The following is a 13,021-nucleotide window of genomic DNA, read 5'->3' as shown; positions in this document are numbered from 1 at the left end:
GAATAAACCTTATGATCAAAGTTCAGTATAAGCGGACTCCTTTGTTTACAGCAATAACTAGCGACATTAACTCGACACTACACAATCTTCCTCTGTCCAGTGTCTGTGTTCTTTTGTCCATCTTAATCTTTTCCTTTTATTGGCCAGTCTGAGATATGGCTTTTTCTTTGCAATTCTGCCTAGAAGGTCAGCATCCCGGAGTCGCCTCTTCACTGTTGACGTTGAGACTGGTGTTTTGCGGGTACTATTTAATAAAGCTGCCAGTTGAGGACCTGTGAGGCGTCTGTTTCTCAAACTAGACACTAATGTATTTGTCCTCTTGCTCAGTTATGCACCAGGGCCTCCCACTCCTCTTTCTATTCTGGTTAGAGCCAGTTTGCGCTGTTCTGTGACAGGAGTAGTACACAGCGTTGTACGAGATCTTCAGTTTCTTGGCAATTTCTCGCATGGAATAGCCTTCATTTCTCAGAACAAGAATAGACTGACGAGTTTCAGAAGAAAGTTCTTTGTTTCTGGCCATTTTGAGCCTGTAATCGAACCCACAATTGCTGATGCTCCAGATACTCAACTAGTCTCAAGAAGGGCAGTTTTATTGCTTTTTTAATCAGCACAAAAGTGGCTAGGCAATCAAGATATATAATAAACAGAGTAGCAGCAGCATATGTGAAGAGTGTGTGTGTGGCGTCATTATACGTGTGTGTGTGTTGGATTGTCAGTGTAGTATGTGTGAGTGTGTGGGTAGAGTCCAGTGAGTGTGCATAGAGCCAGTGCAAGAGAATAAGTGCAACAGAGAAAAGGGGGTCAATGCAAATAGTCCGGGTATCCATTGGATTAACTGTTCAGCAGCCTTATGGTTTGGGGGTAGAAGCTGTTCAGGAGCCTTTTGGTCCTAGACTTGGTGCTCCTGTACCGCTTTGACAATTTGTAGGGCCTTCCTCTGACACCACCTGGTATATAAACATAGTACAAACATAGTAGTTGGCAAGACAGCACAAACAGATCTGGAATCAGGCTATCCTAGCCCTTCCCTAATGTCTGGTCTGCTCCTTCTGGCTGACGTGTATGCCACTCTGTCGATAATCAGATTATTAATTGATTCCTTTAACATACCACAGACCTTCTGCTTTCGATGGATTGACATTTCGACATTTCTCTCCATGCCCATGCGGTTCCTCTCTTTTCCTCTTCATGCCTTCATTGACACTTGACTCTCCCCCTTCCCTCCTACCCCCTCTCTCTTTCCTTTCTCTATCCCCCTCTCCCCTTCTTGACAGTTGTCATCACATATTAAGATCCTGGTGCGATTAGCTGCTGAAATCTCCTGCACTTGTTTCGTTTTCTCACCGGGGTGAGAGAGAGAGAGGGAGGGCGAGAGAGAGAGTGGGAGGGAGGGAAAGAGAGGGAGGGCAGGAGGGGGTGAAGAGATGTGTTTGTGGTCTCTTTTTCACGTCTCATATTGCTTGATGTCCGTAATGTGAGGTAGTATGTGTTTGCATACGTCCCTCTTCTTTGACTCTCAGAATTGACCAGAATCTTTTAATTTCTGGTCCTTTTCATCCTGTTTTTGTCATCATGTCCATCCAGCGATCAGCAGTGTCTTGATCTTAAAACCCCTGGATAGTTTCTATGCCTGAAGGGATTTCACACAGGAAGTAGTTCTGTTCTGGTGAAGTTGCGGTTCGACCGGCACTGATCTGAGGGAACAGAGGAGAGACTCAGAGAAAGAGGAGGGAAGAGAGAGAGAGAGCTTTCAATGTGGGGATCTGGTAAGGCTATTTTAACAGTATCTGTTCGGCTCTGGTTTGTGGTGTGACAATATCTGGTGTGCCAGACAGTAAATTGATTTGGTATGACAGTACTGAACTGTCTCTGTGCTCCCTCATCAGTACAATGGAAAATATTGTTGATCTGTGAGGAACTGGTTGACTTGAAAATGTAGCTACAAGGTACTTTTCTGCATTTGCTTCAGTTTTTCGACGCCAAACCCATCGCAGGTGTGTGTGGCCAAAGAGCTCTATTTTCATGTCATCTGACCATAGCACCGATTCCAATCCAAGTGCCAATGCCGTTTATCAAACCCCAGGCGGTGTTATGGTCAGAAGACATGAAAATAGAGCTCTTTTGGCCACGCACACCAGTGGTGGGTTTGACGTCGAAAAACTGAAGCATATGTAGAATAGTACCTCATCACAGGAGGCTGCTGAGGGTATTTTTTTTATCGTTTTCGGTGTTGGACAGAAGACTGTAAAATCACTAGGTAATCAGCTCAAAGTTATTTTAGTTTAGGAAATCTGTTCTCAGGTATTCCCATGCAAAAATAGAGAGGCATAACATGAAAATAGAGCTCTTTGTGATTGTATCCCAATGTAATCAAGGTTTGAAATGGTATACTTTTTTGTCATACTATATCTACTATATTCTTGCGGTCAATTTGCAGTGTACAAATTATTTATAACTATTTTTCGTCCCCCCGACCATCCGCTCAATTACAAATCGTCCCACGGCTGAATGTAATTGGTGACCCCTGGACTCAAAGAGTCTCCCAATGTGTTCTACAATCATATAAAACATTTTAGAAAAAGGCTCAGTGTCATTATCCTCGCAAGGGTAGGGTGCTGGAGTACTGAAAACAGGGGTACCATCTTTATAAAGCGTGCAAATAATTATAGACCTGACTGCATGTATACATATCTGTTTAGAGTCTGGCTCTGTCAACCAAATATCTACATATCCCGTTAATGGAAAGCTGACAACTGTAATGAGAGCTACAGCTGTTACCCACTCCACTCTGCCTCGAATGTTATTCCAGAGATTTGGGCTGAATTTGCACACATTGTGTGTGTGTGTGCGTGCGTCTAACATGGGTGTGTATTTAAAAACATATGGCCTGTGACGTTAACCATGTGACAGAGTCGGTGACAACATGTCACTGCAGAGCCCTGTCTCATCTTTGACCCGTAAGAAGACCTCCTCCCATCGTCCGAGCTGGCAGCCTCACTCACTCTAACCCCCTGAATGTCCAGGTTTTGAAATGGAATCCAAAGAGTTCAATGGAACTATGGAAAAAGTAATTACCAAAAATTACTGACACACATTGCACAATGGCAATTCAGAAGCAACCATTTCCTTTCCTTTTAGGTATGTGTGTTTTTGTTTAAAACATCTGGCAGTACGTAGACATAGCCTACTGTTTAGGCTTTGTTGGGTTGGGTTGGTGGTTGGGTAGTTTCTGTTGGAGGATGCTGGTTGAGGGTGAGGAGATCAGCCAGCTAGATGGGAGCGGTGTGTGTGTGTGTGTGTGCGTGCGAGATGAGTCAGGGAGAGAGAGAGAGACGTTCTGTCCTCGAAGTGTCAAAATGACGGGTGTGTGAGAGAACAACATCAACATTCTCTGTCTCTACGGACCACGGTGTATCTACTGGGCACAGTAGTATTAACGCTCGCCACCTCAGCGAATGTTAATAATAGATTCATTAATACCATTCAAAGAAGTATGTAAACTATTTTAATGATTGTTGCTATGTGCATACCAGTGGGGGTCGGTGCCGTTTAAGACGAGGGAGGACAATTATTTTTTTTATGACCATGGCCTTATTTCTATTACAGGATATTGGGTGACTGGCATTCAAATTCCATTCACCTAGCTCAATGTAACATCGATAGGTTTAGGCTACTATATGATACTCAAATTTTCCCCATACCCATCATGAGGTTGCTACAACCTAGCCTATGAATGAAAGTTTACAACGTAGGTGCACAGGTCGAGAGAAATCTAAGTAATCAAGGTGACAGACAATGACACATTCAATACCGTTTTGCTATGGTGTAATCATTAGTCCAACAGTTGCAAACAAGAGTTTCTATTGGACAAATTCAGGTATGTCTGTCCCCGTTTTGTTCCGTTTGCTTCCGTTTTAAGAAAAGCTTTTCAACAGAATCGGCGGAATGCATACACCCCTGATCACACGCAAACACCGTTCACTTTCATAGCAGCCACATACAAACAGCATGATCCCTTTGATCGTTGTATAATTCCTTCTCGCATCTACGCGCTGCCCTCCTCTCACCTTTTCCCTTCGCTTGTTGACTTTAGTGCACAACACTGAAGTGTTAGTAAAGTCAAGTCAACATAGCAACTAGAACTACCACGTTAGTAAACCCACTACAATCATGCAGTACAGTGTACAGTCCGCAAGCAGTTTAGCAGTTACACCGGCGGGCTCCGGTGGCAATACATGAATAAGACCAAAAGCTTACTTTGACTTGGAAGAGTTCCAGTGTTGGATAGCCATAGCCAGCTAGCTAACATAGCATCCCTCTCTGTTTGAGCCAGGTGTTTGAGTAGGCTGAACTAGCTAGATGCATTCGCTAGCTGATATGGTGTGTTTTTATACAGGATTTGTTAATGTGTCTGATATTGTGTGCTGAATAGGATTTTGAGGATGAGGACATTCCATTTATTTCTGTCACTGGTGGGTGTCAGAAGGTATGCGTGCCAAAGAAGGCTCAGGGGCCACTGTGTTAATCTTAGAATGAGTATGTGATGGAATGTCCTGACTAGGGTGCAAGATGATACCATCTAGGGTGATACTATTGTAGTTGGGAGTGTATTCTAATATGGATAGAATTAGCTTGCAGAGCAGTATATAAACTGAAAGATTTTGTATGCTTATCATTCGAATTGTGAGATGCAACCCACTTGTATCTTGCTATGTTGAATCCGGTGGGGAGTTCAAATAACAATAGGCCACTCACGTGCAGCTTGTCATGTTGAACCCGGTACCGTATATTAAATACATGTATCAACTCTCCATCTAAGTGTTAAATATCTTCTTGCCTCCTGAATTACTTGATACCAGAGAAACTCATCATAACAGATTGGCGTCACGAACTTGATGCAGTTTACAGCCGAACTAAAAGGTAAGCAGACGTTCATTGTTGTTAATTATGTCAAATTCTGCTTATCTGTGGTAAAGCTGAGCTGTAAAGACCGTTTTTAAAATTCACTATATTAAAGGGGGAAGATGAGTGGAATTGAGTTACAGTGGGGAAAAAAAGTATTTAGTCAGCCACCAATTGTGCAAGTTCTCCCACTTAAAAAGATGAGAGAGGCCTGTAATTTTCATCATAGGTACACGTCAACTATGACAGACAAAATGAGAAAAACAAATCCAGAAAATCACATTGTAGGTTTTTAATGAATTTATTTGCAAATTATGGTGGAAAATAAGTATTTGGTCACCTACAAACAAGCAAGATTTCTGGCTCTCACAGACCTGTAACTTCTTCTTTAAGAGGCTCCTCTGTCCTCCACTCGTTACCTGTATTAATGGCACCTGTTTGAACTTGTTATCAGTATAAAAGACACCTGTCCACAACCTCAAACAGTCACACTCCAAACTCCACTATGGCCAAGACCAAAGAGCTGTCAAAGGACACCAGAAACAAAATTGTAGACCTGCACCAGGCTGGGAAGACTGAATCTGCAATAGGTAAGCAGCTTGGTTTGAAGAAATCAACTGTGGGAGCAATTATTAGGAAATGGAAGACATACAAGACCACTGATAATCTCCCTCGATCTGGGGCTCCACGCAAGATCTCACCCCGTGGGGTCAAAATGATCACAAGAACGGTGAGCAAAAATCCCAGAACCACACGGGGGGACCTAGTGAATGACCTGCAGAGAACTGGGACCAAAGTAACAAAGCCTACCATCAGTAACACACTACGCCGCCAGGGACTCAAATCCTGCAGTGCCAGACGTGTCCCCCTGCTTAAGCCAGTACATGTCCAGGCCCGTCTGAAATTTGCTAGAGTGCATTTGGATGATCCAGAAGAGGATTGGGAGAATGTCATATGGTCAGATGAAACCAAAATAGAACTTTTTGGTAAAAACTCAACTCGTCGTGTTTGGAGGACAAAGAATGCTGAGTTGCATCCAAAGAACACCATACCTACTGTGAAGCATGGGGGTGGAAACATCATGCTTTGGGGCTGTTTTTCTGCGAAGGGACCAGGACGACTGATCCGTGTAAAGGAAAGAATGAATGGGGCCATGTATCGTGAGAATTTGAGTGAAAACCTCCTTCCATCAGCAAGGGCATTGAAGATGAAACGTGGCTGGGTCTTTCAGCATGACAATGATCCCAAACACACCGCCCGGGCAACGAAGGAGTGGCTTCGTAAGAAGCATTTCAAGGTCCTGGAGTGGCCTAGCCAGTCTCCAGATCTCAACCTCATAGAAAATCTTTGGAGGGAGTTGAAAGTCCGTGTTGCCCAGCGACAGCCCCAAAACATCACTGCTCTAGAGGAGATCTGCATGGAGGAATGGGCCAAAATACCAGCAACAGTGTGTGAAAACCTTGTGAAGACTTACAGAAAACGTTTGACCTGTGTCATTGCCAACAAAGGGTATATAACAAAGTATTGAGAAACTTTTGTTATTGACCAAATACTTATTTTCCACCATAATTTGCAAATAAATTCATTAAAAATCCTACAATGTGATTTTCTGGATTTGTTTTTCTCATTTTGTCTGTCATAGTTGACGTGTACCTATGATGAAAATTACAGGCCTCTCTCATGTTTTTAAGTGGGAGAACTTGCACAATTGGTGGCTGACTAAATACTTTCCCCCCCCCCCACTGTATATATAAAGGATGTAGGGACAAATATCAAATTAGACAATGACATGGTGATATGATTCAAAACAGGGTGTGTTCAGAGTAATGAGTAAAAACAACAGAGGAGAAGGAGAGTGGGTTTAACAAGATTGGGACAGGGTCCTTTAATGTGTATGACATTATAAATATAGAAACATATAGGTTTGAGACCTTTGGTGTGTAAGAATCATCATAAAGTGTTAGGTTTGAGTAAAGGTTAGAGTCCTTTGTGTCAAGGGCTGATGTAAATGTGGTGTGGGAGTCAGGCGCAGGACACTGAAGCTTAGTCCAACAGACTTTACTAGTAAACACTAGGCAAAATACAAACAACGGCCTCAAACACAAAACAGAGGCGAGCGATTACGCAAACTGTGCGTAAACTACAAAACAAAAACAGAGAAAAAACACGCAGCACCAACGGACAGGCGTACAATAACACACAACCTAACCAACACAAAACAGGCAACTTATAGGACCCATAATCAGACACAAACGGACACAGGTGCAATAGACAGACAAAACCAATCTAACATCGAAACATCTAACGGTGGCAGCTAGTACTCCGGGGACGGCGAACGCCGAAGCCTGCCCGAGCAAGGAGGAGGAGCAGCCTCGGCAGAATCCGTGACAGTACCCCCCCTTGACGCGCGGCTCCAGCCGTGCGCCGACCCCGGCCTCGGGGACGACCAGGAGGACGCGGAGCCGGGCGCGTGGGATGACCACGGTGGAACTCAGTCAGGAGAAATGGATCTAGGATATCCCTCCTAGGCACCCAGCACCGTTCCTCCGGACCGTACCCCTCCCACTCCACGAGATACTGGAGACCCCCCATCCGACGTCTCGAGTCCAAGATGGTCCTGACCGTGTACGCCGGAGCTCCCTCGATGTCCAGTGGGGGCGGAGGGGTCTCTCCTATCTCACCTTCCTCGAGTGGACCAGCTACCACCGGCCTGAGAAGAGACACATGGAATGAGGGGTTAATATTCTTATAATCAATAGGCAGTTGTAACCTGTAACACACCTCGTTCAATCTCCTCAGGACTTTAAAAGGCCCCACAAACCGCCGACCCAGCTTCCGGCAGGGCAGGCGGAGGGGCAGGTTTCGAGTCGAGAGCCAGACTCGATCTCCCGGTGCGTACACCGGACCCTCACTGCGGTGGCGATCGGCGCTCGCCTTCTGTCGACGGATGGCCCGCTGCAGATGGACATGAGCAGCGTTTCACGTCTCCTCCGAGCGCCGGATCCACTCATCCACCGCAGGAGCCTCGATCTGGCTCTCGTGCCATGGTGCCAGAACCGGCTGATACCCTAACACACACTGGAAAGGGGTTAGATTGGTGGAGGAGTGGCGGAGAGAGTTTTGTGCCATCTCTGCCCAGGGGATATACCTTGACCACTCCTCCGGCCGGCCCTGGCAATAGGACCTCAGAAACCTACCCACATCCTGGTTGACTCGTTCTACCTGCCCATTGCTCTCTGGGTGGTAACCCGAGGTAAGGCTCACCGAGACCCCCAAGCGTTCCATGAACGCCCCCCAGACTCTGGAGGTGAACTGGGGACCTCGGTCAGACACTATATCCTCGGGAACCCCATAGTGCCGGAAAACGTGGGTAAATAGGGCCTCAGCGGTCTGTAGGGCAGTAGGGAGACCCGGCATTGGGAGGAGACGACAGGCCTTGGAAAACCGATCCACAACGACCAAAATGGTGGTATTCCCCTGGGAGGGGGGTAGGTCGGTCACAAAATCCACCGAGAGGTGGGACCATGGTCGTTGTGGAACGGGCAGGGGATGTAACTTTCCCCTGGGCAGGTGTCTAGGCGCCTTACACTGGGCGCACACCGAGCAGGAGGAGACATAAACCCTCACATCCCTAGCTAACGTTGGCCACCAGTATTTCACGCTAAGGCAGTGCACTGTCCGGCCAATACCTGGATGTCCAGAGGAGGGTGATGTATGAGCCCATTAAATAAGGCGATCACGAACCTCGAGCGGAACGTACGTCCGCCCCACAGGACACTCTGGGGGAGTAGGGTCGGTACGCAATGCCCGCTCGATCTCCGCATCGACCTCCCACACCACCGGAGCCACCAGACAAGACTCCGGCAGTATGGGAGTAGGCTTAATGGACCTCTCCTCTGTGTCATACCACCGGGACAGGGCGTCTGCCTTACCGTTCTGGGACCCTGGGATGTATGTGATCTTAAAAACAAACCGGGTCAGGAACATGTTCCACCTAGCCTGACGAGGGTTTAATCTCCTAGCTGCCCGGATGTACTCCAGGTTACGGTGGTCAGGCAGAATGAGGAAAGGGTGTTGAGCCCCCTCAAGCCAATGCCTCCACACCTTTAGGGCCTGAACCACAGCTAACAGCTCCCTGTCCCCTACGTCATAATTACGCTCCGCCGGGCTGAGCTTCTTAGAATAGAACGCACAGGGGCGGAGTTTAGGTGGCGTGCCGGACCGTTGCGACAGAACTGCCCCAATACCGGCCTCGGACGCGTCTACCTCAACTTGGAATGGTAAAGCGGGGTCCGGATGCGCCAGCACCGGAGCCGAAGTGAACAGGTTCTTAAGTTTAACAAATGCCCTGTCCGCTTCAGCTGACCACTGCAAACGCACCGGGCCCCCCTTTAGCAGGGACGTAATGGGAGCTGCCACCTGTCCAAAGCCCCGGATAAACCTCCGGTAGTAATTAGCAAAACCCAAAAACTGCTGCACCTCTTTTACAGTGGTTGGAGTTTGCCAATTACGCACGGCCGACACACGGTCAACCTCTATCTTCACACCAGACGCGGACAATCGATAACCCAAAAAGGAGATGGACTCCTGGAAAAACAAGCATTTCTCTGCCTTGACATACAAGTCATGCTCCAACAGCCTCCTCAACACTCGGCGCACCAGGGCTACATGCTCGGCTCGTGTAGAAGAGTACACTAGGATGTCGTCGATGTATACTACCACACCCTGCCCATGCATGTCCCGGAAAATCTCGTCCACAAAGGATTGGAAGACTGAAGGAGCATTCATTAACCCGTATGGCATGACGAGATACTCGTAATGACCCGAGGTGGTGCTAAATGCTGTTTTCCATTCATCCCCCTCCCTAATGCGCACCAGATTGTACGCGCTCCTGAGATCTAACTTTGTGAAGAACCGCGCTCCGCGTAATGACTCAGTCATAGTCGCAATCAGAGGAAGAGGATAACTGTACTTAACCGTGATCTGATTGATACTACGGTAATCAATACACGGGCACAAACCCCCGTCCTTCTTCTTCACAAAGAAGAAACTCGAGGAAACCGGGGAAGTGGAGGACCGTATGTATCCCTGTTCCAAGGACTCGGCTATGTAAGTCTCCATAGCCGCTGTCTCCTCTTGAGACAGGGGATACACACGGCTCCGCGGAAGTGCCGCTCCTGTTTGGAGATCTATCGCACAATCCCCCTGTCTATGAGGTGGCAGCCGTGTTGCCCTAGTCTTGCTGAACACAAGTCCTAAATCCTCATATTCAGGGGGAATGCGCATTGCGGGCACTTGGTTCGGACTCTCCACCGAGGTCGCCCCTAAGGAAACACCTAGACATCTCCCTACACACTGGGCAGACCACTCCATAAGAGCCCTCTGTTGCCACGCAATGGTAGGATCATGGGCGCTTAACCAGGGAAGCCCCAGCACCACGGGATACGCAGGAGAGTCGATCAGATAAAACTGAATGATCTCCTCATGACCCCCCTGCGTAGTCATCTTAAGTGGTGCTGTGACTTCTCTAATCAACCCCGACCCCAGCGGCCGGCTGTCTAGGGCATGAACAGGGAAGGGGGCTTCCACCGGCCGAAGGGGAATTCCTAACCTAGAACAAAATTCACGATCAACAAAATTCCCAGCTGCGCCTGAATCTACTAGCGCCTTATGCTGGGAATGAGGTGCCACCTGTGGAAATCTCACAAGTATACACAGGTGACCAACAGAGAGCTCTGGGTAAGTGGGGCGCCTACTCACCTGAAATGACTCCCCAGTGCGTGACCTGTTGTCCCCTCTCCCAGGAGACCCTCCCCCGCACCTAGCCGCAGTGTGCCCTCCACGGCCACAGTTGGTGCAGGGGACGGCCCCCCTCGGGTTCTCTCTCCTCCTCTCCCTAGCGCCAGCACCACCGAGCTCCATGGGAATCGGCTCGGAGGTGCTGGAGGGCGGAATGGACGACCCCCATTCGGGACGTCCGCGGGTAGCCAGCAGGGTGTCGAGACGGATGGAAATGTCCACCAACTGGTCAAAGGATAGGTTGGTGTCCCTGCAGGCCAGCCCACGACGAACGTCCTCTCGTAGGCTGCACCGATAATGGTCGATGAGGGCCCTCTCATTCCACCCCGCATCCGCCGCTAAAGTCCGGAACTCCAGGGCGAACTCCTGTGCACTCCTCTTCCCCTGTCGGAGGTGGAACATACGCTCCCCCGCCGCCTTCCCCTCAGGTGGATGATCGAACACAGCCCTGAAGCGGCGGGAGAACTCCGCGCAGGTGATGGTGGCGGCATCTATTCCCCTCCATTCGGCGTTGGCCCACTCCAACGCCTTGCCGGATAGACAGGAGATGAGGGCGGAGACGCTCTCGTATTCCGAGGGCGCCGGGTGTATGGTGGCCAGGTAGAGTTCCACCTGCAGGAGGAACCCCTGACACCCGGCTGCGGTACCATCATATGCCCTCGGGAGTGAGAGCCGAATGCCACTGGGTTCCGGTGCTGGGAGAGGAGGACTGGCCGATGGTGATGGTAAGGTGTGCGAAGGTGTGGTCACCTCTCCAGTGACCAAACGGTGCAGAGTGTTGGACACCTCGTTCATGGCGCCCCAAGTTGCCGGATCATGGTGTCTTGATCGCTGATCCGTTCCTCCAGCGACTTGGGTGCCGCCGCTGCTCCTGCTGACTCCATGGGGTGTGTTATTCTGTCAAGGGCTGATGTAAATGTGGTGTGGGAGTCAGGCGCAGGACACTGAAGCTTAGTCCAACAGACTTTACTAGTAAACACTAGGCAAAATACAAACAATGGCCTCAAACACAAAACAGAGGCGAGCGATTACGCAAACTGTGCGTAAACTACAAAACAAAAACAGAGAAAAAACACGCAGCACCAACGGACAGGCGTACAATAACACACAACCTAACCAACACAAAACAGGCAACTTATAGGACACATAATCAGACACAAACGGACACAGGTGCAATAGACAGACAAAACCAATCTAACATCGAAACATCTAACGGTGGCAGCTAGTACTCCGGGGACGGCGAACGCCGAAGCCTGCCCGAGCAAGGAGGAGGAGCAGCCTCGGCAGAATCCGTGACACTTTGTTACGAGGTTCAAGTCCTCAACAAGCTTTGTTGAAGGTTAGAGTCCTTTGTTACAGGTTTGAGTCATAAAGAATGGGTTTGAGGCCTATGTCCAGTCCTCTGAGAGTTAGAGTACCGTGGTGAAGAGAGAATTAGTCCTTTGTGAATTTCTCAAAATGGTCAGGAGAGCGAGAGAACAATAACTCATACGGCATAAAGAATAGAGCAGATACAATTAAGCATGTTGAATCATGGCACTAATGACAAACGACATTTTAATAAAGATCAAGGTGGGGATTTGATTTAAATATTTAATTACTAATATTGCATGAACTAATAATAAAAACATGGTGAGCCAACTCAGTAGACCGGAATCTGGCAAGACAGTCACCATTAAGAATAAATTAGAACTTGATTTACCTCGTAGACAAAGAAAGGCAATGACGAAATTATTGCAGACAAATCCACAGTTAGAGAACTCTATTAAGCCTCCAGCTTATAGCACGGAGGACAACTTTAGAATCTTATGGAAGTCAGGCTAATAAAATATGTAATCCTAAAATCAGTTATAGTAAAATGTTAATGTGATGGAATTGACATTCCAAGTTTGGCCCTTTTTTATAGAAGTAATAATCCTGCAGGTTATACAAATATTGATTTAAGTGTGTTTGAAAATAGTATTGTGTGAATATGGAAATATGTATTAATCTGAAGGTTGGATAATAAAAGATAGAAATGGGTATGATAAGATGATTGAGATTTGGATATTAAGCTTTGATATAACGTTATCTTGTGGTTCCGTACATCAATGCCCATCATAGTATATCACAGAGTGGTATTGAGAGTGGGATGTAGTTTAGAGAGTAGCGACAAGTCTATATTTTCTGGGAGGCTTGACTTTGACAGGGTTTCCGGAAGGTTAGAGAACCGTTGAGGATCCCATGACAGGAAGGTCAGTGTCCGGGAAACTATAAAGTTGTTTTTTTGGTTCTGCTGGGAGTATGTTTGAAGAAGCTGATTTGTGTCGATTGAGAATCG

Source organism: Coregonus lavaretus, assembly GCF_964263955.1.
Source record: "Coregonus lavaretus genome assembly, chromosome: 20".
Classification (NCBI taxonomy): domain Eukaryota; kingdom Metazoa; phylum Chordata; class Actinopteri; order Salmoniformes; family Salmonidae; genus Coregonus; species Coregonus lavaretus.
The sequence above is the reverse complement of the archived record's forward strand: the minus strand, read 5'-3'. Positions refer to the sequence as shown.